Source organism: Aulonocara stuartgranti, assembly GCF_965226115.1.
Source record: "Aulonocara stuartgranti genome assembly, chromosome: 23".
Lineage (NCBI taxonomy): Eukaryota > Metazoa > Chordata > Actinopteri > Cichliformes > Cichlidae > Aulonocara > Aulonocara stuartgranti.
In genome coordinates, this window is record NC_138958.1 from 47857937 (window position 1) to 47882340 (window position 24404).

At 44.5% G+C, this 24404-nt stretch overlaps 1 protein-coding gene across 1 annotated transcript in view; it reads left to right on the forward strand.

Moving 5' to 3' along the window:
• The window catches only part of LOC309701484 (NACHT, LRR and PYD domains-containing protein 12-like), a 1104110-nt gene that overhangs the window by 853935 nt on the left and 225771 nt on the right, over positions 1–24404 (forward strand). The window lies entirely within an intron of this gene.

The window sequence follows — 24404 nt, forward strand, 5'->3', positions numbered from 1 at the left end:
CAATGTGCCCAAATGGGACCTCCATAAATGGTAAGGGGCGCAAAGGCACTTTAAGACCAGTGGGCACACCGTCGGTGCACATCCGCTCGGATGCTTTTTTCTATTCATTTATTTCCCTGTTTATTTATCGATGCACAAAAGCAATTATCTCAGAGACACCATCCTCTTAACAGAGACTCAAATCAGGAACCTGCAGATTATTAGTCAGCAGCTTTAACTTCCTGTCTTTGTCTCACTAAACCTTCCACGTGGAAACTTGAGCTGCCCACTCAAGCACAGTAGGCTTTAACTGGCTCTGCTCAAGTCACTTCAGTATCTGAGAAACTGTCTCGATGCATGCCAAAGAACACTTTGACAATACGCTTGTGTTGAGTCAAATCCACCACAAGCATATTCTATGGCAGTTTAATTCCACTCCACATAAAAATAGTCACGTATTATTTCCCCCCACCACACTTCCTGCCAGTAGCTGGTGCCCCCACCCACAGTGCATTAGTGGTTCTCTGTGTTTAGTGGCTCACTCTGGGCGGCTGCTCGGTGGGGCCCGGCCCCCTGGCTCTGTTGGGCCTGTGCTGCGGGTGGGGTGCCCTCAGGTCTCGGCCCTCTGGGCCCATTTACTGCTCAGTAACATTTAATATCTATTATTTACTACTACTTACTAGCCTACTTACTGCATATTATTGGTTGTTGCTGTGGGCTCCCCACTGTGTTGGTTTTTCCTTGTGTTTTTCAGCAGATGATGAAATAGATTTTCAGTATTTTTTCTCTCTTCCTCTCCATCTATTTCTCTTCTTCTCTATTTTTCCCTCTTCTTCTGTTAACTTTCTCCCCAGCTTATCTTTTTTCTTCTTTCCTGACCCCCGTTCTGATTCTAATGACTCAAAATAAAGTAAAATCATCATCAAATATGACTATCAAGTGGACCAGTATAGCAAAAACCATAATGGTGGCAGAGGCCACAGAGCCAAGTGGCAGGATTTTCAACGTTCAAACCAGATAAAAAACAGAAATTAAATGGTGTTAAAAGCCATGAATTCAGGCAATTCATTCACAACATCATTACAAGTTTTACTGGACGTTAATATTTTTCTCTTTTTTCAGTGCAAAACAAACTAACAGTACACATGATGCTGGCAAGTTAAAATGTCAGTGTCTTTTATAGATAGCATGTCTAGCATCATAGTTTTATAGATCACGTAGTCAGGGTAAAAACTCCATCTCTGATTATTATTGTACATGACTGTGACATGCAGTGGCCTCAGCATCATGATGAAGGCGACCGGAGGAGATAGTTTGGTAGACATCGATGTTTTGCCGATGAAGGCTCATGTAGCGGTCCTCTTTGTCCTAAACAACAATTTACACTGTCATTTACATTTAATTAAAGTGCAGCTTAAAACACAGACATAATGCACTGCAGCCTCGGCACAATTAAGTGTAAAACAGAACTATGGAAAACTCACAAACATCTGGCGAGTTTCAGATCCTGTTAAGTTAGTTAGACCTGATCTGTTTTCTCTGTTAGGATAAAAACGATTAGTTATGTCTATAACTTCTGTTCCCTGAAGGAGAGGAACGAGGTACAACACATAAGTACGGGATATCACGCCCTCGCGTGTCCTGGCTGAAGAAACCTTTATTCACGCCTTTACGGCAGATGACGTGTGATGACACGCGCAAGGCCCCGCCCGCACATATAGCCGCTGCCATCACCGTCATCCCTCAGTTCGATAGCCGCTCTTCACCGAGCCAACTGCTCAGTGGGGCCACCCTGTGTTGTACCTCGTTCCTCTCCTTCAGGGAACAGAAGTTATAGACATAACTAATCGTTCCCTTTCAGTCGATTCACTCGGTACAACACATAAGTACGGGACCTATATACACGCCCCGCAGAGCAGCCACCGAACCGGAACGGGACCACCACATCCTTAGTGAGTGGTAGACCCAGCAGAAAGGACAGCATGAGCCACCGAAGGGGCTGTAACGTCCAACCGATAAAACCGCACAAAAGTGTGCGGCGACGCCCAATTAGCCGCTGCACAAATATCAGCCACAGGCACCCCTCTAAAAAGAGCCCATGAGGTCGCCATCCCCCTGGTGGAATGAGCTCCCACCCCGTGGGGCAACGCAAAACCTCCGGTGCTGTATGCCAGCGAGATAGCTTCTACAATCCAGTGGGACAGCCTCTGTCTGGACAGAGCTCTACCTCTATTCGGATTAGCGAAGCAGACAAACAACTGGTCACACAAACGCACATCCCGAGTGCGCTCAATGTAGGTGCGTAGCGCACGCACCGGACAAAGAGAATGCACCCTCCTCTGCTCCTCAGATTCAAAAGGAGGGGAGCAAAAGCTCAGCAACTCAAACTCCAGTGAACTATAAGATGCAGGCATGACCTTGGGAAGATAGGCGGCATTCGGACGCAATACGACCTTGCGGCCATCAGGAGAAAACTGTGTGCAGGCAGGATGCACAGACAGCGCATGAAGGTCCCCCACTCGCTTCGCCGAGGCCAAAGCGAGAAGTAATGCGGTCTTATACGAAAGAAGTTTCATATCTACCGACCCAACGGGTTCAAACGGAGGGCCACAAAGGGCCTCCAGCACCAAAGACAAGTCCCAAGCCGGGACACTGGACTTAAGCACGGGCCTCAGCCGGCGAACCCCTTTCAGAAAACGCACGGCGAGGGGATGCGCACCTGGTGTCACCCCGTCAAAACCGATATGACAAGCAGATATAGCCGCTAAATAAACCTTGATCGTCGAAAACGAAAGGCCTTTATCCAACAGCTCCTGCAGGAATGTCAAAACATCCACAATAGAGCACTGAAATGGGAGAGTGTGGCGGTCCTGGCACCATCGCTCGAAGGCTCGCCATTTGTAAGCGTACAAGCCTCTAGTAGACGAGGCCCTGGCGCTCTGAATCGTCGCTACCACACTAGGTGGCAGACCCTTAGCAACCAAGTTTAACCTCTCAGCAGGTAAGCATGAAGGTGCCACAGATCCGGGCGCGGATGAAACACTTCCCCCCCCGCCTGAGAGAGGAGATCCCTGCGGAGAGGAAGCTGCCAAGGACTTGCTGCAAGCAGGCTGATTATTTCTGCATACCACGACTTCGCGGGCCACCAAGGGGCCACCAGGATCAGAGAGAGGGAATGCCGACGCACCCTCTCCAGAATTGGAGATATCATTTCCACTGGGGGAAATGCATACAGGAGCACGTCTGGCCATTGGTGCGCTAGCGCGTCCAAGCCCAAGGGTGCATCGTGGTCGATTATGGAGAAGTACAGGGGGCAGTGAGCATTCACCCTGGAAGCAAAAAGATCTATTTGCGCCTCGCCAAATAGATCCCAAATCTGAGCCACTATTGAAGGGTGTAACCTCCATTCTCTCACCAGAGGACCCCCCCTGGAGAGAAGGTCCGGCCCCAGGTTCAGGTGGCCCGGGACATGGGTGGCTCTTAGAGTCAGAAAATGAACACTGCACCATAACAGCAGAGAGCGAGACAGCTGCAACAGGGGAAGAGAGCGTGTTCCTCCCTGCCTGTTTATATAAGACACCACTGTTGAATTGTCCGTCCTGACTAAGACATGCTGGCCCTGCAGGACTGGACGGAAACGCTTTAGAGCTAAGAACACTGCTAACAGCTCTAAGTGGTTGATGTGCAGCTGGCGCTGAGCCGCGGACCAGATCCCTCTCACTGACGCACCCTCGCACAGCGCTCCCCACCCACTTAGGGAAGCATCTGTGGACACCACCTTGCGAAACAACACCCTCCCAATCCGAGAGCCCTGGTGCAGTAGCCCGGGCTCCCTCCAAGGACGGAGAGCTAGCATGCAAGACGCAGTTACCGGCAGCCTCCTCCGGAGGTGACGCGAAGCACACAAACGGTGAGAGAGAGTCCAGCGTTGAAACGCTCTCATTTTCAACAGCCCAAGCGGCACTACGGCGATCATAGATGCCATCATGCCCAACAAGCGCAATATCGTCTGGAAACGCAGTCTGCGTCCCAGCTGAAATTGAGCGAGGCAGCGATGAAACGCGGCCACTCTGTGCTCTGACAACCGTGCGCGGCTGGAAAGAGAGCATATTTCCAGACCGAGAAAAGCGATCTGTTGACCTGGGATTAGCGAGCTCTTCTGAAAGTTCACAGAGAACCCCAGTGTCTGAATGTGTGACAGAACCCGCGACAGCTGCGTCTCCGCCTGTTCTCTGGAGCAAGCCACGAGAGCCCAGTCGTCCAGGTAGGCCAAGATGCGGATGCCCCTCTTCCTGAGGGGCGCTAGCGCTGCCTCGGCACATTTCGTAAAGGTGCGGGGAGCGAGCGACAGCCCGAACGGCAGCACTAGGTATTCGTAGGCTACGCCCTCGAACGCAAACCTCAGAAACTGCCTGTGTTTCGGGTGTATAGCGACATGAAAATAAGCATCTGTTAGATCGATTGTCGCAAACCAATCTCCCGGGCCGACTGCACTCAGGAGCTGTCTGAGTGTTAGCATCTTGAACCTGTACGTTCGCAGGTACGTGTTCAAGACTCGCAGGTCGAGGATGGGACGAAGCCCTCCCCCTTTCTTCGGAATGACAAAATAACGGCTGTACCAACCTTTGTCCGTCTCCGAAGCGGGGACCACCCGTATTGCTCTCTTCTGTAATAGCGCCTGTATTTCCTCTCTGAGTACCAAGGCTGCCTCGGGGTTGACAATCGTGTTCACGACTCTTTGGAAACGAGGCGGCTTGACCCGGAACTGCAACCGGTAACCCATGGCAACGGTTTGCAGCACCCACGGAGAGGGGGCGCAAGCGCGCCACTGAGGGAAGTGAGCAGCCAGCCGGCTGGCCTGCAGCACTGACGGCGGGGCGCCGTCGCCCCCCAGTGTGTCTGCAGGGGACTGCATCCCCTGCCTGACCTGGCTCATTTCGCCTGCAGGTTGAGCATTTGAGATTGTTTGAGAGTAAACAACACTCTTTATTGATTGCAACATGGGAACATGTACATTTATACATTTTGTTGGGTGCACCTTTTCCGGGGCATAACAATGAAAAACAGCGGGAACACTCGATGTGGTCGCTTGAACATTCAACACATCTGAACCGTGTGCAGGGGTTATGTGCTTGGGAGACCGCGATAGGGAAGTGCAGCGCCGTCTGGGGCTGACAACCTGAACAGAACTTAAGCGGCACCTCTTGTGCGGCAACAGAGGGGTAAGAGCAGCGTCTCCCTGCTGCCGGATCCCTTCCCCACTCGCAATCACAGCTAGGAGGGCTGAGGCTTCTTCCTCCTGGGCGTCGGGTCCCGTCGGGGGCCCGGGGGAGGGCCTTTGCCCCAGGCCGACTGGCGTGGAGCTCGGGCCGGAGTACGTGCTCTCGCCGGCGGCCCTCCCACTCCAGCAGTGGGCGCCGGTCTCTTGCCAGCTGTCAGAGGAGCGGCGGGCCTGTGAGAGCTAGCAGTGGGCTTGGGCTGGGGCTGGCGTCTGGGGATGATGTCGCGCAGAGCTTCCGTCTGCTTCTTCCTCAGATCGAATCTAGCCTGAATGGCTTCAAGTGAATGTCCGAATAACCCAGCCGCAGACACTGGTGCGTCCAGATACACAGCTCTGTCTCTATCAGGGACGTCGGAGAGGGTCAGCCACAGGTGCCTCTGCGCCACCACTGTCGAAGCCATCCCTCTGCCCAGGGAGAGCGCTGCACAGCGAGACGCACGGAGGATGTAATCCGTGGTGACTCTAACCTCGTTAAGAAGAGGTGACAGCGGGCTGTCCTCCGGAACCAGCGATCCAAGCTCCGCCAGGCACATTGCTTGGTACGTCTGGAGCATGGTGACGGAGCTCATGGCTCGAGCGGTGCCGGCCTGAGCCCGATAAATCTTCTCCAGCTGCGAGGCCGAGAATCTGCAGTGCTTGGACGGCAGAGTTGCGGGGCCACCGACACCATGGTTATGGGACGGGGCCAGATAAGCAGCCAGAGACGGCTCCATAGGGGGTGGGTTAGCTAAACCAGCTCCCTCGGCGCCGTCCAATTCCATGTACTGTCCATAGCCGGGCACAGTGACGCGGGTAGACAGAGGTTTGTCCCATGACGCTGTTAGCTCGCAGAGAAAGTCTGGGAACATGGGGAGGCAGTTTTTGGCCGTTGCGGGCTCCGGTGGAAGGAAAAAACCCGCAAACCGCGACGGCTTCCGAGCCGGTGGAGGAGAGGGCCAGTCCACCTGCAGCTTCTCAGCGGCACGGCGAAACAGGGAGAAAAGAGAGGTGTCATCGTGGCCGACCGGCGCAGCAGCGGCGGCATATTGGGTCGACAATGAGCTCTCCTGCTCATCCTCCGACAAACCATGGATGTCCAGGCCGATGTCCAGCACGTCATCGTCTTCCTGGGGAGCGCTGGCGGGCTTCAACCCAGGCTGAAGCCCGTCAGCGCTCCTGCATGGTTCCGGTCCGTCATCGGCTAACCCGTCAACGTATTCCATGTGGTCAGCCCAGCTAATCGCGGGGACATCGACCTGAAAATTTTCGTCTTCGGACTCGGACGAAGCCGGGGCTCCAGACTCGGACAGAAGAGGGTCATGCCGTGCGACAGCCGAGCGTCCCAGCACTCTTTCCACAAACGTCACCCGTCTTTCCAGGGTCGAGCGTCGGAGCTGGCGACAAAACGCACAAGCTTCGGGCTCCGTCAACGCTCTCCTAGCGTGGACGATCCCCAGGCAGACAGGGCAGGCATCGTGCTGGTCGCTGTCGTGCAAAGAGAAACCACATCCCTGAGGACAGGGGCGAACAGAAGATTTCTGCTTTGCTCGCTTCGGTTTGGAGTCCATTCCCAAAACGCAAAGCGAAACGCTGCACAAGGAAAACTTGAAAATAGCGCTCCGCGGGCAGCCTACGCACCAGCTGGGCGGTGGAGGCTAACACCAACAGGGGCAGTTAAGCTAGGTTCAAGTTGGCAGACAACGGAGCTAACTAGCAGTAGCTAGCTAGCCCAACTCAGCAGAGGTGTTCTCAGCGAGGTGAAGAGCGTAAGAACTGAGGGATGACGGTGATGGCAGCGGCTATATGTGCGGGCGGGGCCTTGCGCGTGTCATCACACGTCATCTGCCGTAAAGGCGTGAATAAAGGTTTCTTCAGCCAGGACACGCGAGGGCGTGATATCCCGTACTTATGTGTTGTACCGAGTGAATCGACTGAAAGGGAACATCAGAGGTCATGGGGTGAAAAATACCTCAAAAACAAGACTAGCTATGTCTACAACTAATGTGTGGTGTTTTAAAAGAACCTATGAGATACTTTGAACACCACAGTGGCTGCTGTATGCAGTAATGTGCTCAAGTGATTTCAAAGGGTCATTTCATGAGTTTAAGTGCGTCAGTAAAAGTTTTCACCTGCGAGGATTTCTCCTCAGGCTGTAACCACAGGTTATCACAGCCACACTGATGAGTGAAGCAGCAGCAGAAATGATGGGAACTGTAGCCATGAACTTCATGCCAGAAGAATCTCCATCGTCTGTTGAATGTTGCCACACACACAAAAAAACTTCATTTTGAAAACATGAAAAGTCACGAAATTTGCATTAACCTGTTATATTAAAGTGGAAAACATGTTTATCTTTTCATTACATTAGAGTTTCAATTGCATCATTCAAACATTTCACTGATGAAATAACACCAAAGTTGTGATTAGAGCAGTTTTATAATGAAATTTTAAACAAATTAGCCAGAAGAAGAGCTTAAAAACATTCCAGATGTTCATCTCCTGACTGAAACCTTTCATTAAGCCGCTGCAGGCGGGAATGACGACCTCAAACCATGTATGACAGAAAAGAAAGTGTTAACGCAGTTCCAAACATCCACCTTGAATCTGCGGTGTGGGTATAAATAGAAAATGTTTTTACCTCTCACAGTCACACTGAGATGGAGAACATACAATCCACCACGAAATCCACACTCACAGGTGTAGTTCCCACTGTCTTCAGATGTTAAGTTGAGCAGGTGGAGAAACACAGTCTCATTTTCTTTGATCAGTGTGAACCTGGAGTCACAGCCATGAATAAAGCCTCGGTCGTAACGATAGAGCAGACGACGCTGTTCTCCTCGGCTCCTCTCTGTGCTGATCTCACACAGTATCATCACAGTAATATTCAGAGTTGTTTTGCTGCATATTTGAGTGGAATCGGGTTTCTTTCCAATTGTCTTCACAAGAGTCTCTATAAATTGTTCCAGTTAAAATGAAACAAAATCGGGATTATAGTTTCTATATATTTGTTGTTGTGGGAAAATCAATCACATATATTATTTCACTAACCTAACTAAAGCTTTCTTCTTAAACACCTGGCTTTACAGCTTTTCTTTTTTAATTATATATATTTACCTTCACTGCTAAAAACCACAAGCAGAAGCAGGAGAAAGCAGAGTTTCCGTGCAGTCATGCTGGTGAGGAAGTAACTGTGGCTGACAGTGTGAGGTAGACTATAGTGAAAGCAGGAAGACTTGCACCCTCCTTATTTCACCTCTTGTGTCTACACTGAAACTTTTACTATGTCTAAAATAGAAGTGCATAAAAGTGGAAGGACAGTAGAAGGTGAACCACCAACATTGTTTAAGCCAGACTGATCTCTCTGTTTATCTGGATGGACATTGTGTTCAAATTATGATGAGATGTTTGTTCAAAAACAAAACTAGTCTGATACAAAGAGTCATGTTTGCCACAGTTTATTGTGTTTGTATTGTATTAAATCTGAGAGCCTGAGTTGGAGTATTATGACTGAATGGTCTCCATTACTGGGAAACAAATATCCAGTGTGAAAAGATGGACGTTTATTATAATATATGAATATTATTATATTAGTATGTCACCTAAAGTTTTATATACTTTAAAATGTTTCATAGAGCTTTATTATCCACTCCCACAGTTCCTGTGCTTCTTGCTGAGCGTGTCTTGTTGTCGTGTTGATGGTTCACTGAGATGATAGTCTGGTAGGAATCACTCGATGGCTGCTGAAGGTTTGTATAGGGCTGATCTGGCTCATCGTCATCCTTTAGAAAAGTGAAATATTTTAGGTATTAATCAAGTTCAACCCGGTCTACCCACACACTCTATTGATCTTTAAATCTCTCCATCTGTTGCCTGGATTATTTAATGTTTCTGCTCATTTCTGTAAGAGCTTCTTCACAAAATAAAGGACACTGAAGTTGGCACTAATAGTATTATAACACTAATCTGTAATTATCTATATAAGTAACATCCTAAAACATAAATGTACATGTTTTACCAAGTCTGGCAGAGCTCATATTATATTTTTACATGCTGTAGTGCCATTTTTGGGAGCATTTAAAGTTCATATACATCAATACAATCATTATAGCCCAAATTCTAATAATATGTCTGCATTAAGTGCACAGTAATTACATAAATTGCAAAAAAAATGCAATAAACTACCAAAAAATTGAAAATCGTTTTTGTTTTTTAACATATATTTCTAGTTAGAGAAATTTAAGAGGCTTATCTCTCAAAACTGTAAATACAAAATAGTTGCACAAAATAGTTTCCCACCACAGGAAATTTATTTTGAGTGTCTTCATAGTTTTATTTCTGAAATACACCAATTTTTATATAATGCAGGAAAAACAAAAATAAATATTATAATGCAAAATTAATCATCAAAATAAACTATTTCCAGCAGTGCAATTTGAGTTCTAAGCATCCCAGAAATGACACAGAAAGTCATAAAGTCAAACATAACTTTTAAAAACACCAGTATAGGCTCATAAGGCCCTGATGGTAAAAACTACATTTCTGCAAACTTTTAACTAGCTGCTGTAGATCGTAGCAATAAATTGCTCACCAAACCGTTGGGATTTTCAGGTACAGACACTCCAGATGTTCCTGACCTTAAGCAGCCACGTTGATAAGAAAGGATGTCAGCATTAGTGTAACACTATTCACATTCAAACAGAGAAAAATCAAGTAAGAACATCTACATTTATATTATCTTCTCTCTTAATAATGATAATTATTTTTGGAAGGATAAAAAGTGTTCATTCTAGACATGATGTTTAACATACACCGAATTCTCATTTATTGAAATGTGATGTTTCCTTTTACTTTCTCTACATCTATATCATCTTTGAATTACTACAGCAAAAATAGTCTCACCCATTACTTTTCCTCCAGTAGATAAATCCCACGATAACTCCAGTTATAAAGATGATCACAACACCGGGCAGATAAACGGAAAAAGATTTGTCTGCTGAAGTGTGGGCCTCGTTTGTGTCTAAATCATTGAAAAGATGCATTTGTCAGTAAAATCATTTACTTTCATTTCCTGGAAATCAAAACACAGTTTACGTCTACTGAAACTCTGAGTGAAGTAATGAAACCCCAGTTTTATAACCACAGAGCTTTAAATATTGTCACTGTGCTCTTTTCTTTTGTCTTCTTCTTCTTCTTTTGCATCTTTTCTGAATATTACTATGAACTGAAATTGGTCCAACTGCTTATATACATTCACTGGCCACTTTATGAGGTATACTTGTTCAGGGTGTAACACAAATATTTCAGTGTTCATTTCATTTGTCAATCACATGTCAGCTTCATCTTCCTGGTTAAATAAAGGTTAATAAAATAATAAAATGTCAGCAAATCAATGCTCAAACAGAGCAACATGGCACATGTTACTGGTCCCAGTGCTTCACAAACTGCTGATCTGCTGGGATTTTCCCACACAATCATCTCTGTTCACAGACAATGGTCTGAAAAATAGAAAATATCCAGTGAGCTGTGATTCTCTGGGTAAAAATGCTGTTTACACATCAAACCTTGAGGCAGAGCGGACCACACTGGATATCACTGCTGTCCTCTAACAACAGCAAGCTGAGGCTACAGTTTGCAAGTCTGGACAACAGAAGACTAAAAAAACGATGCCTTGCCCGATGAGTTGATTTCTAACAGTTCAGACTGCTGGTGGTGTAATGCTCTGTGGGGGATTTTCTTTGCAAACTTTGGACCCTGTAGTAACCACTGAGCATCATTTAAACACCACAGCCTGCCTGAAGGTTGTTGCTGACCACATTCATGTCTTTATGCCCAAAAAATACCCATCGTCTGATGGCTGCTTCCAGCAGGATACCACACCATGTCACGGCGCTCAAATCATGTACGGCCTGCGCAGTCACCAGATCTCAATCCAGCAGAGCACCTTTGGGATGTGGTGGAACGGAAAGTTTGCTTCAAGTAAGAGCAGCTGACGAATCTGCAGCAACTGTGTGATGATGTAATTTCAATATGTCTTGAGAATCTTTGAGGAATGTTTTTAGCGCCTTGTTGTGCCACAAAAAATGAAGACATGTTTGATGGCTGAAGGTGGTCCAACTCGGTTCAAAGATGTACCTGATAAATGAGTCAGTGAGAGTATTTAAACTGCTGTAAGTGAAAATAAGAAGAAAAGAAATGAACAAATTACAAGAATAAAAAACACATAAGCAGGTCAATACAATGCTAACACAGTGCTGAATAACTGTGTCAGATAAAGAAACCAAAATGCATTTACCTTCCACAGTGACACTGATATGGACAATATATGTCCCTTCAGTGTTTGTACACTCACAGGTGAAGTTCCCACTATCAGCTGGTGTTAAACTGGTCAGCTCCAGAAAGGCAGTCTGATTTTCTTTTGTTATTGAGAACCTGGGGTCACATTCCTGAGTAACGTTCTCTCCGTGTCGATACAGCAGATGACACTCTCCTCCTGTGTCCCTCTGTCTTTTGATCTTACAGATAATCAAAACAATAGTAGTCTGACTTTCCTTGTTGCAAATCCGAGTGACATCGTGTTCTCTCCTGACTGTCTTCACAACAGTCTCTGTAAACAGGGACAGCAAAATACGGTAAATACAAGATTCAGCCTGTGTCAGAGAGGACTTTAGTTTCTATATTTTGTGAATGTTAAACCATCTTTTTAATCCCATAATAATGTGTTTAGTTTAAACTAAAAGCAAGGAGGTTATAAATTTAAAAATATTAATAATGCATAATGAAAATAGTTTCCTTGTATTACCTTCAGCATCATGGGACACAGCTAGTGGTAACAGCAAAATCAAGCAAAGTTTTGATACGTCCATGCTTGTTAACATGTCTGTAAGCCACCGACAGTGAAGAGGAAGATGTGCGGAAAGAAACAAGCTGAAGCTTTCCTGGCTAAGCAGACGTCAGACTGTTGCCCTTCACGGGGCAAGTGTGAAATGATGTAAAAAGGAAGTGTACTGACAGGACTTTCATATTAAAAGGCTGTAAAGTTGAAACACTGTGCGAGCTCCCACACAAAAAGAAAACAGGCTAATTTTTCTTTATCACAGAGGAATTATTACACTGCTAACTGTCATGTTCGCTGAAACTGAAGGATGGATAATATTGTAAAAGTAACAACAAAACTACCATTTATCATAACATTATAAGCATTTTAAACTAAAATAGCGTGTTACGTCATCAAACCGCTTCATCCAATCACTCAGATACTTACAAAGTTTTGACTGCATTACCTTTAAAATTTGTACGAAGATGAGCATAAAATGAATAAAACTGACATGCTTGCATTTGTTGTGTAGTGCAACAGGTGTATGTGGCTGAGGGATTCCCATGATGCAATGCGTATTTCTCCTTCAGTCACCTTTCTCGCTCACTGTGTGTTAATGCAGCTCTCTCCATTGAATCATACCTGTTATTAACCTCTGTCTCTCTTCCACAGCGTGTCTTTATCCTGTCTTCCTTCTCTCATCCCAACCAGTCGCAGCAGATGGCCCCGCCCCTCCCTGAGCCTGGTTCTGCTGGAGGTTTCTTCCTGTTAAAAGGGAGTTTTCCCTTCCCACTGTCTCCAGACTGCTCACTCATAGGGAGTCATATGATTGTTGGGCTTATTCTCTGTATGTATTATTGTAGGGTCTGCCTTACAATATAAAGCGCCTTGAGGCGACTTTATATTGTTGTGATTTGTCGCTGTGCAAATAAAATTGAATTGAAAATTGAATTGTGAAGGCCACCCCAGAAGCCACACAATTGGGAAGTCAGTAACGTCAGACACCAGCATCTTTATTTTAATTTAATGCACATTTCCACAAACATGCAAAGACATGCAGCTTGTGGGGATAGGTTAATTGGATAATCCAAATTGCCACTAGGTGTGAATGTGCGAGTGAATGTGAGTGCGAATGGTTGTCTGTCCCTATGTGTTAGCCCTGCGACAGACTGGCGACCTGTCCAGGGTGTACCCCGCCTTTCGCCCTATGACAGCTGGGATAGGCTCCAGCGCCCCCCGCGACCCTGAAAAGGATAAGCGGCAGCGAATGGATGGATGGATGGATTTCCACAAACATAAATAACGACACATGTCCCATAAACAATTTCTGGTTAATGTTTTACTGGTGCTGGAGGTCTGTTGGACTGCTGAGGGTAACTGGAGAGAAAATGATGTGTTTTTTTTCATTGGGCGTTAAGGCGTCTGGGAAGGGATCTCAGACCATTTACATCCTGGGCCATCTGACCTCAGGAAATCACATGATAAGGTGGGGCCAGGTTTCACAATGAGCTCACCCGAAACCCTGGCTGATTAGGACCCACACCCGCTTTCACACCTTGGCTCATGTGATTAGGTAGAGGATCATCAGGGGGTCCTTTGTCCCTCTTTGGGGGGAAACTCCCACTGGTTTTAAGTCTGGGACTCCCCACCATTGACCCTTAGAACTGAAGAAGCTTCTCGGATGAGAGGTGAAACGTCTTCAAGCAACTCAAGAAGTCCAGACGCTTTTCCTTCCAAGCTCCTTAGACTACGATGACCTGGATGACTGAGAACCTTCACAGACTTAAGTATTAAATTAATAGTTGGTTTTCATTCTTTGTTTTTAGATATTTTTTTTCTATTCGTATCCCCTCGTGTATTTAACTGGCCAGTTCAGTCCAATTTACTTTGGGAAATATTTAATCTGAGGTAGGGTTGCACCGATACCGGTATCTGGTATCGGCCTCGATACCACATTTTCTAAAGTACTCGTGAAAAGTTCCCCGATACCGAGGACTGATACCACGGTCTGAGCCCTGTCTATGTTTGAGCGGCATGTAAGGGGTTAATCACAGGCGCCGAGTGCCCGCCCCCAGGCCCCGGCTGCGTATCAGAGCGGGGAGAAGGCGAGGCGAGACAAGTCAGCCGTGTGGAACTATTTCAAAGTGAACGAAGACACTAAAACAAAGGCGGACTGCAAATTGTGCTCATCGAAATTGTCCAGAGGAGGCTCTAAAGGTAGCGCATTTAACACAAGTAATTTAATCAAGCACCTAAAATCCCAACACGACAACGAGTACAAAGAGTTTGCCCACGCTTATTTACCCACGCTTATTAGCACAGAGGAGCATAGCTGATGCTAAAGCAGTGGGACGGAAAATAGTTGGGCATTTTAAACATTCCGCCTTAGCCTACTCCCGCCTCGAGGACATTCAGGGACAGCTCAACCAGCCAATAAAGAGACTGCAGCAGGACGTACAGACACGCTGGAACAGCACGTATTACATGACATCAGTCCTATTTTTCCACATATTAATACATTTATGAATTTTGTGCAGGTATAAAGATCGCTTCTTCTCCAACAACACTGCTCCAGAGGCCAAGCTGCACCTGAAGCAGGAGCTTCTAGAGGTGAGGCAGAGGGGAGTCGGGCAGAAGCTGCAGAACCTCCTGCTAAACTGTTCCTCAAGGCCCAGGCTGCCGCTGGCAGCAGGTGCTGCCATTGAGCTCGACACATACCTCGGAGAGGCCCCAAGCCCTCGTGAAGACAGTCCTCTGAAGTACTGGGGTGTCAACAAAATCAGGTTCCCCACTTTGGCTAAAATAGCCTGTAAATAGCTCTCAGCCCCATGTAGCAGTGTGGACAGTGAAAGGCTTTTTAGCTCAGTGTCACACATTATAGATGAAAACAGAAACAGTCTGACTGCTGATGATGCAGAAAAGCTACTTTTCTTAAAAAACCCTGCCACTCACTGTTTCTCTCCATTTAGTGAGTCATCTTAGACTTGATGTTAATACCTACCTCAGCTGCACTGACTGCCACAGTTCTATGTCAGTGGATGTTGTTAGTTTATTCACATATTGTGCACTAAATGGCAAAGATGTTTATTAATGCCCCTTGTGTTGTCCAAAGCGGCAGAGTTTAAAATAAACTGAAAAATACTTGAGTTGCACTGTCACTGTTTACATTTTTTTTATAATTATTTATTCTGTAATATGTTGCATACAACATGCTTTTATTTTAAATAAATGTTCTTAATTCCAAACCAGTCCCTTGTTTTTTTGTTGTTAAATTATAGGACTAAAGCTGTTACCTGTAAATTTAAATCGTGTTTTTATTAAGTACTCGGTATCGGCGAGTACTGAAATGCAAGTACTCGTACTCGTACTCGTTTCCAAAAAAGTGGTATCGGTGCATCCCTAATCTGAGGTAAACATTTTGCTTTTCATTTGACCCCTGACCTGTCTGCTGTAATGCAGGAGGCAGGTTTATGACCTATACTGCAGCCAGACACCACAGGAAGCCTTCCTCCATGTTTTCTTTACAGTAATTGATTCAGCCAGTTTAAGTCTCCTTTGTTTTTGTGCATTAGATCACTGTGTGGGTTGTGTTGAGTACTTATGTATTTGTAAGTAGCCATTATGACTTGACTAGTGGTGTTTATCTCTTTTAAGGGTCTAGTATCATCAGTTAATTAGTTTTTACACTTTGCAGGCACTTTGCTGTAAATACAACAACACTGCTGAAAACTCTAATTTAAATAATTACTACTGATGCACCTATCAAATAAACTAACATTTGCACAGGTGTTGAAATGCTGGACTCTTCCTCTCCTAAATCTGTGGCAGAGAAAAAATGCTGCAGGAGTGTTTTTTTTACATGATATGTAAGAAAAATAAGAAAAAGAAAGAAACCCTGTGATTTTAATGTGAATGCATTACTGACATCTTATCCAAACACACATTGTGCACACCACTTTATCCCTTATTACAACTGCAGCTTTTATTAGTGCATGTTCACGGGACTTCTGATTCTATAGGGTCTTGACAAAAGTCTCTGCAATCAATTGATTACAATCAAGTGATTCAATTGAAACATGGAAATCAGCATTTCACCATTTTATACTATACATACATGTTTTGCTTTCAAGACTGGACAGGAGTGGCATGTGGGCGGCATTGTAGAGTGTGTTGACAGGAGGAAAACTTACACGCTCAGTAAATCACCCCCGTCACTACCTAAACCTCAAAGTCTCTAAACAGGAAGTGCATCTGCATGAAAGCTTCTGTTTTATATGCAGACAGATGACCTTTTGATGTAAAACCTTTCTCTGTATCTAGAGAAACACTTTAACTATATATTCAACTATATAGTTTAACATTTGGTCCGTAACTATCATTTAAAAACAATAAAAAGGTTTAAAAGAATATACATAGGCGGCTATAAAGACTGCAGGTCAAACATCGTGCAGATACAGAAGGACCTCCTGGGGTCCAAAATGTCGCACTATTACAGAGCAATGCTTACAATAGTCTTGCATGGTTAGCCAGTTAGACAGATGCAAATGTTAAAGTGCTAAAACAGACATGTAAATAAAATACAACATCATGTTAGCAGCTTATTGGTATTAATGTCTCTTAAAGCTCTCCATGACCTAGCTGCATCTTAACTCTCTGAGCTGCCACAGTCTTATAAACCCACCCGCTGTCTCAGGTCAGCTGATCAGCTGTTCCTGAATGTTCCCAGGACTGAGCGTAAACTTAGAGGACATCGTGCTTTTGCTGCAGCATCTCTGAAACTGTGACACGATCTGCCTTTAGAGATTAGACAGGCTTCTTCTCTGCCTGTTCTTAAATCACTCCTGAAAACTCATCTCTTCACCCTGACCTTTGACACCTTGTAAGATGTTGGTTTTTAGTTTGAGTTTTTTAGTTTATTTTTGCTGTTTTATCTTGTTTTGAAATATAGGGCTGTTTACATTTTTTATGTATTATGTGTTTTATTTTTTTACTGTTATGTTTTATTCTATTGTTCTTAACTCATTTACTGTACAGCACTTTGGTTTTGTCCTGGGTTTTTTAAAGTGCTTTCTCAATAAAGATGGATTGGATTGGAGTGGAAGATAAACACTTTAGTTTGCAGTACTGTGGTGAGTTCACAGTAAAGCACTGTGTTGGACTGGCGCACAGTGATTGTGGCGTTCATGGTCAGTGTTAGGTTACCTCAAGTACAGTGGATTCATTTGCATTTAAGCTGATGATGCTTCGATTAAGTCATCAAATTTCACCTTTATATCAGCTCTATAAGCCAATTCTCAGGATACTGTTAGTGTAGGAAATGGAAAGACAACCAAGATATCTGTGAAACGTCTGCTTACATCTTGAATTCAGCTCCGGCGTATGTGGTAAGTTGTTAATGAGTGACTTTAATTTATTATTTGTTCACATGTGGCTATACACTCTACTGAGAATAAGCATACTGTCATGATATGAGTGGATCTTCAAAACAGACATCAAAATAGGTCATGGAGAAAATAAGTAGAAAAAGTAAAGATCTTATTAGGAATAATACTGTTTGGATAATTATAACCATCATAATCAACCAAATCATCTCAACGTGTATTTGCTCAAAAATGTATTTATTACCACAAACATGTATTTAATTATCAACAAAAGGAAAATCAACAGTTTCTAGAACTCCAACAGGGGCAGGACTTGGAGGTACTGGGATTTCAGGAGGCAGCAGAATGGTACACTGGTCAGTGTCATTATTATTGACCTGTGATGGTGGATGGCCTTGGAGGGAGCTGAGAGGTAACTCAGACCTCTTGTCTTCAGGACACGTAAAGCAAACATACTCCTTCTCAGCAGCTGGAGACTTAGAGACATCCCAACTCATCAGCCTCATGCGTTTGGGCATCAAATGTTCCTCTTCATCATTAACAGAAAAAGCAGTAGAATATCTGCGCTTTCTGCAGAGACCTACCTCTGCAGTGGGTGGAGGTCTCGGAGGCAGAGGAACATCGCTAGGACACATGAAAAATGTCACGTCATCATCCAGGGATGTATGATCGTTTTTCAAATCTGGATGCATGATCTTGTCTGTGTCCTTTGCATGAAAGCTGGCATCAGCAGGTGGAGGATTTGAAGAAACTGGTACATCAGAACTCATCAGCCTCATGCGTTTGGGCATCAAATGTTCCTCTTCATCCTCCACAGAAAAAGCAGTAGAATATCTGCGCTTTCTGCAGAGACCTACCTCTGCAGTGGGTGGAGGTCTCGGAGGCAGAGGAACATCAGTAGGACACATGAAAAATGTCACGTCATCATCCAGGAATGAACGATCGTTTTTCAAATCTGGATGCATGATCTTGTCTGTGTCCTTCGACTGAAAGCTGGCATCAGCAGGTGGTGGACTTAGGAGCTCACATGCAGGTGCACTGATAGGTCGGAACATGAAAGCGGGAACTTCATTGTCCAGAGCACAACGGTCTGCACTGGATGAGCGTGGGAGCTTCTCCTTTGCCTGTGGAGGAGGCAGACTTTGACTTTGTGTTGCAGAGGAACATTCAAGTCATCTGACGTTTTGCTCTGTTACATATTATTATTGTTGTTGTTGGATTTTTCTTTAAAAATTCACACGATTGAATGTTTAGAAACAGACACAGTGAAGGGTAACTTACCACAGCTCGAGCCATTTTAGGCGTCTGTCAAGGCAAAGATGCAGGATTTGGTTTCTCTGTGTAAGATTACAGGACAGTTGTCAGTTTCATTTTCAAGTCAGTTGGATAAATTCATATCAAACTTCTCAAACTGTATCATTAAAGCATTGTTTAGGTGGACAAATATGAAAGATATGAAGATAAAAACAGTAACAGCTGGCAATCAAGGGAAAACAACCTTACGAAAAAGGTCTTAATCATTATTGTTTTAAAGTAAATCTTTCAGTCCTTACTTCAGTGATTGTTTGAAGTCTCTGTGCTTGTTGTCAGTCGCAGATTTGTGTAAAATATTTGCAGTTTGTGAATAAAGTTTGCAGGAGCTCCAAAGTTTGTCTGTTCAATACCAAAGTAATGAGGAGACTGAGTGCAGGTTTGGAATCCTCAGTGACAGAAGAATGCAGCAATGTTTGAATTTGAATTTGTTATTGTTTTATTAACAACAACTACCAGGATCATACCATAGCAACACAGTGATGCCCAATCAAATGTCAGGTACAAGGGATAGCCCACATACACATCCAACAGCACAGTAAAGCAATGGGCACCAATGCCACCAGTCAGGCCTTAAAAATACTGAGTTATATAACAGCACACTGACAGTGTCTCATCCAAAAATATAAAATGTATAAATACAGTTAATATCATTTTCATTTAAATTTTATTTAATTCTCTTCATATAGTGCCAAACAGATGTCTCAAGCCGTCACTGTTACAACATAGATAAACATGAACATGAAATCCATTATTTAATTCTCTTCCATTCACTCCAGTTCAATTCAATAGCTATATAGATGGATAGACAGATACTGTATTATATACTATATTGATTCCAAATGGAGAATTAATGTGTTATATCACCAGGATAATGAATTCAAGTAGTACAATCTCCAATAAACAGACGACACAGTTCAAGTTCAAAGTGCAATATGTGCAGGATCCAGGCTTTATATTGTAAGATGCAAAATGTTTATATATACATAATATTGTTGAAAAACTAAAGAAAGTTAAAAATCAAAATAAGTTTATTGTCACTGTGGCTGATGTGATTGCAATATGAACCCGGAAGCAGACAAGGGAGAGATGGAACTGAATCTTAACAAAAAAACAAACCATTTATTAGGTTGAAAAACACGAACACAAAACAAGGCCCAGCAAACAGGAGCGGAAACTAAAACTAAAACCTATCCTGGGAATAACTCGGTATGACTATGACAACTATGACAAGAAAAACATGAACATGAATCCGAGGAGGTGCATGCGAGAAACTCTGATGAAAAAACATGAACATGAACATGGACCTAAACAGAATCAGGAGATAACCTGAAACCCGGAATAACGTGAACGGAGGAAAACGCACCAACACTGCCCAGAGGAAGACAGCGGACTTAAATACACAGAAGAGAAAGGAGGGAAGTGGAAACACAGCTGACACAAATGAACCTGACACCACAGGGGAAGCAACATGAAACACACTGAACATGGAAACACAACCCTTTCATAATAAAAGACGAAACAAGGAGAGACGTGGACGTGTGATGGGCTGAGTTGCCAAATGGCTGGTAGGCTTTTAGCTAGGCTTTAGCTTCAGCCAAGTGGAAGCTAAATTGGCTAGTCATTCATATGTAAATTAGGTTGTTACCTGAGAATTCTGGAGGGGAGTGGGGGTGTGTGAATGATTGCTGATTTCTAACTGCCAACTGCCTCTTTGTTTGTCTGGGGGGGAGCTGCTAAAAGCGGTGAACTTCCTTTTGTGTTCGTCTTGATGCATTCTCAATCATCCAGGAAATTAAATCTCCAAAAGTCACCAACTTGGAGTGGTTAGTTTCCTGAGCCACAAGGAAACTTGTGTTTCAGTTTGCCATCTTAGGGAGAAATCAACACACATGGGTGTATTTCCTTTGTTGCTGAGATTTATTGATAAAAACAGTACAAAAAAACCAACCATTTGTACACATATTTACAAATAATAATAAAAAGTGAGTGAGTACATTTCAACATTTTCAGCAATCACTCACAATCCTGGCACTGCCATGGTATCTGTAGTCTGCATTTACCACATGTGTATCTGTAGCAGTGAACACATCGCACAGTGGCATGATTGTTCTTGCATTTGTGTTTGACCTGACACATGGCTCTTTTTCCAGGGCTCGGTGTGGAGGGTTGTGTCCGAAGCAACTGTTCTTTTCTTGCCTTCTTCCCAGCTACATGAGAGTGAGCCAACTCTCTTGCAAGCTCCACCAGGAAGTCCACCGTCTTTCCTTCGTCCTGGTGCATGCTTGATACAGCACATCCTGCGGAGCTCCATAGGATAATTCTAAAAAATGCTTTAGTTCCTCACATTTTAATGCAACCCACTGAATTAAAGCTGAAACTACATCTGAGTTGTATCATTTCAAATTCATTGTTGTAATTTACAGAACCAAAGTTAGAGAAAGTTGTTTCTGTCCAAAGTCTTATAGACATAACTGTATGATTTTCAATGATTTCAAGGACAGCTGAAGATAAAAAGTATTCAACAAGGAGAGACCAGGAATTAGTGACGTGCAGAGTTTGAATAAGAAGCTGTAATTAGACTGAATGCAAGACGAGAGCAAAGCCATGGCAACAGCAGGAAGTGGAGCAGGACCTGCGTGTGTCCATGAAGCTCGATGTTTTTCTGCACAGATCACATGCAGTCTGAAATGTTGTGCAGTCCAGACTGTATATTTTGCTGAGTGAAATACAAAAGCTTCCTTCATGGATGGAAAAGAAACTGTTTCAGTGTCAAATGAAACACTTTCTGTTGATTTCAACTCCCAGAACTGAGTTCAGCTGAGCTCCACGGTGCAACAATTAGACTCCACTATGTTTCCTCTGTTTTGTAACAGCAACAGGCTGTTTAGGGCAAGATTTGCTAAAAGGCTCAAAACAGCGCTTACAGACATGGTTCGTTTTTTGGGCCAATTACAAAAGTTCTGCTGTTTTCTAAACACAGGAGATGTGAGTTCAAATCTATAAAACACAAAAATAAGACATGCTTATTTGTATTAAATATCTGGATAATGATCTGTAGATGTTAAAAACATTCATAACACAGTTTGAATGTCCAGAATTGGGTCTTCATCAGGGCCACAAAAATCTTTGAGATTCTGTCTCTGACACACAATCCTGTCGCTGCGCTCGATTTGTAAACACTAACAGCTCTTTGACTCCAGAACCCAGTTTGTGTTGGTGCGAGGCATTAGTGGATCTCTCTCTTAGAGTAGAGTTAGAGTTACTACAGTTTCTTAGGAAACTGAAGAAGGCCCATCTCCCTCCTCCAGATTCCCGTGCAAATGTCAGACAATTCAAAATCCTGTTTGACTTTATAAAGGAGACACAAATGTGCAACAATCTTGACAGAGTGCCACAGTGTCACAGACAGTTGCACTGCCTTTGATGAGAAACACTGAGTGATAGTAAAACTAAACAATCACTGCAACACACTGATACAGGAGAAGTTGTGATTGTTCTTTTCATTTGTCCTGTTGTGTAGTTTGGCTGTAGTGTGCCCCCCACCCACCCCCCTTTCAAGAAGCCAGCTGTATGATCGTCCACATTAAGAGAAGGAGTTAAAAGTGGGAGTCAAAACCTCCAAGTTAAAGTGGAACATTAATGTCACACAAATGCAGACACAGACTCAGTGCCATTTTTATATTGTTAGATTCAGAGATTTTATTGAAGTTCTCAGTTATATTAGGGACATACAGAATGCTTTCTAATGGAATAAGAGGAGAGAGTGAAGCAACTGTGCCACCCTAAGGACCATGGAGTGGGATTAATGATGAGTTGTGCTCATTTGATACCAACTAATGTGTGTTGGGTGCATTGTGAGCGCCGTCCAGGAGCGAACCAAACCCCAAGACTGGCAATTGGGACATTGAATGTCACCTCTCTGGTGGGGAAGGAGGCTGAGTTAGTGCGTGAGGTTGAGAGGAACCAGCTAGATATAGTCAGGCTCACCTCAACACACGGCTTGGGCTCTGGAACCAGCCTCCTGGAGAGGGGCTGGACTCTGTCTCAGTCTGGAGTTGCCCCTGGTGAGAGGCGGCGGTCTGGGGTGGGTATCCTGGTGTCCCTTCAGCTTGCTGCCTGTATGTTGGGGTTTCTCCCAGTGGATGAGAGGGTTTGTTATCTGTGCCTCCGGGTTGGGGTTCAGAGTACCCAGCCTTCTTGGAGTCCCTGGGTGGGACACTGGAGGGTCCTACTGGGAGACTTAAATGCTCATGTGGGCAACAACAGTGAAACCTGGAGGGGCGTGATTGGGAGGAATGGACCCCAGGACCTGAACCCGAGTGGTGTTTTGTTATTGAACTTCTGTGCAAACCACAGCTTGGCCATAACGAACACTATGTTCGAACATAAGAGTGTCCATAAGTGCACGTGGCACCAGGACACTCTAGGCCACAGGTTGGTGATTTGTTGAGTCTTCTCAGTTTGTGCTAAATCATTGAGTTGATTCTCAGTACTGTTCATTACAGTTCCTGACCTGTTCTTTCCTGTACCTAGATTTCCTGGACGCGTCCCTGACCCTGTGTGGATTGCCTGTTGCTGGATTGGCATGAGAGTGTAACGGTGTGAGGGTGAGTGGCTGAAGAGGAGTGAGCGTGCGAGCCTGGAAGAGGTGAGTGTAACGCAGACGATGCGACGAGGAGCACAGGCAGACAGGAGGGGACACAGCTGGAACTAATGGGCATAACGAGACACAAACCTACAAAGTAAAACAGGAAACTCACAGGCTGTTTCACAATACCAACTTGGGGACACGAACAGAACACAGAGGAAAGACACAGGTAGGGACAATAGAAACACTAAACACACAACTCAAACCCTAAGAACAAATACAAAACAGCAGAAACTGGAAAATAATACCAACAAACTCAAAACACTGGGTCAATGACTCAGGACCACGACAGATCTGCCCTGTTTCACACTTAACACTTTGTGCCCACAGAAATTGGGCGCACCCACAGAAACGCAAAGCAGGAGATGAAGCATCGCTGAATATGTTTCCAAATCAACTTCATTCTAAGCCAAAGACTAGAAAATATGGTGAAGCATATTTTACATGTAGTTGTTTTTTCCTGTGTAATAATATTCAACATTGCTATCAATACCTACCTCGGCACTTGTGCAGGTGAAACCAAAGGGAAGATAATCACACCGTGACGCCTCTGCCTTTGTAAATGGAGGGACAGTAACTGCATGTGTGTATGTAAGCGTGTAAAACCTGCAGATAGTCAGATTAACAGTATTTTGTCTCTATCTGCCATTCTGCAATTCATCTCATGTAAACAATAATGCGCGCACGTGACGTGAAAAAAAGGCACATATCTTTGACGTTGCGTGACCAACTCTGTATTCCTCGTCTACACGTAAACGCAAAAAAGGAGTTTTAAAAAAATCTCAGTTTTCGGTGATTCAAAACGCCGTTTACATGTGGATGAACAACAGGTTCTCACTCCCAACTCGTCAAACGTGTGACGCATGGTCAGGCTCCCTCTGCTTCACTTATGGACGCGCAGGGTACCCCCCTCGCGTCGGGAATTGACGTGAAGGGTCCTCCGATTGAAGAGATTGCCACGGAAGTGCCTGTTGTCGGTATATTTAGACATTTTCCAAATCACATTGT